The 1,510-nt window shown below is 41.1% G+C and overlaps 1 protein-coding gene across 1 annotated transcript in view; it reads left to right on the plus strand.

Moving 5' to 3' along the window:
* Positions 1 to 1,510, plus strand: part of HEATR5A (HEAT repeat containing 5A) — a 156,408-nt gene that overhangs the window by 71,964 nt on the left and 82,934 nt on the right. The gene's annotated exons all lie outside the window — the stretch shown is intronic.

A 1,510-nucleotide genomic window follows, 5' to 3' on the forward strand; every position in this document is an offset into this window, starting at 1 on the left:
CAGCAGAACGTGGAGCAGAGCCCTAGCCGTGCAGGCCCAGCCGCGCAGGCAGCGCTGCCCCAACCTTTCCTTTTAAAAAATAATGATACTGTGTCAGCAGGTGGCATAGTGATTAAGGCTCTGGACTCTCACGTGGCCAACTGCAGCTCAAGTCCCAGACCTGGCAGCTTGAAACTCTTGCTGGGCAGGGTCCAGCAGATGGTGTAATGGTTACAATGCTGGACTCCCAAATGGTCGACCACAGTTTGAGTTCCAGACCCAGCAAATTGAAACTCAAGCCTGGTGCATGTGCATGTGTGCCCAAGATTCTGGGAGAAGAAGGGTTTTTGGCATGGCCATGTCCCTGGGGGGTAATTTCTCACTTTCTGTCTCTCTAGCAAGTGCCTGTGCCCTATAACAAAAATCTCTCTAAGAGAAAAAAAAAGAAAACTCCTGCCAGGTACATGTGCATGTGTGCCCAAAATCTCGAGAGAAGTTGAAGAAGGAATTGTGGTGTGCCCCGCCTTGGGGTGATTTCTCACTTTCTCTCTCTCTGTCTCTCTGTCTCATTAGCAAGTACACACACACTATTTAAAAAAAAAAATCTCTCTAAATAAATAAATAAATGATGATTTTATTATTCTCCTTGAGAAGATGTCCAATTGTAGTTTGAAGGAGATGATTTCTTATTTCTTATTTTGTTAATAAGTTCAGTGAACTTTTTTTTTTCCATAATTAGATTATAATAATGTAACGAATATTCGGAACCAGCAGATGGCGAAATGGTTACATCATTTAACTCCCACATAGTCGAATGCATTTCGAGTCTGGACCCAGTAGCTTGAAACTCACGCTTGGGCATGCATACCCAAGATCCCAAGAGGAGGATGGAGGAGAAGGGATTGCGGCGTGGCCATTGCACCTGGGGGGTGGTTTCTTGTTTTCTGTCTTTCTGTATCTCTCTGTCTCTCTGACAAGCGTAGGGGCCCTTTAGCAAAAATCCCTTTCTAAAAATATATGTGTATATACCATATAGTGAATAATCGAGGGAGAAGACTGTCTGTTTTAATAAACACATTGAGAGACCTAGAAAAAGCAAAACCTGTCATTGTGTTTGGATTCTAACTGAATAAAAATAGTGGGCAATAGTTTGGAGATTTTAAAAGGAAATGGTCTGGCAGGATCCCAGATACAAAGTGGGCATAAACTATCAGCAGTGTCCAGTGGGTGTCATTAGAGAACCAGAGGATAGAAACTACAAGGGTGGGGAAGTTAAGTTTCTAATTCCTGTTATCACTAACGTGGTGTTTAAAATGGCAGACTTTTCCTTTCAGCCTTATATTTGCATTTCTAGAGGATAAAGGTATTAATGAAGGGATCATATTTACAGTTGAGTATTTCAAAGCATTTTGTTTATTGTTGTGGTAGTGATCATTAGCTTCATGTGCAAACAGTCTAAAAGGAGCCTTTTATAACATGAGATTGCCTTACATTAGAAATTAGTTTTTAATATATTGTGCATTTAGAAATT

Source organism: Tupaia chinensis, unplaced genomic scaffold, assembly GCF_000334495.1.
Source record: "Tupaia chinensis unplaced genomic scaffold, TupChi_1.0 Scaffold000350_1, whole genome shotgun sequence".
In the NCBI taxonomy this organism is placed as follows: domain Eukaryota; kingdom Metazoa; phylum Chordata; class Mammalia; order Scandentia; family Tupaiidae; genus Tupaia; species Tupaia belangeri.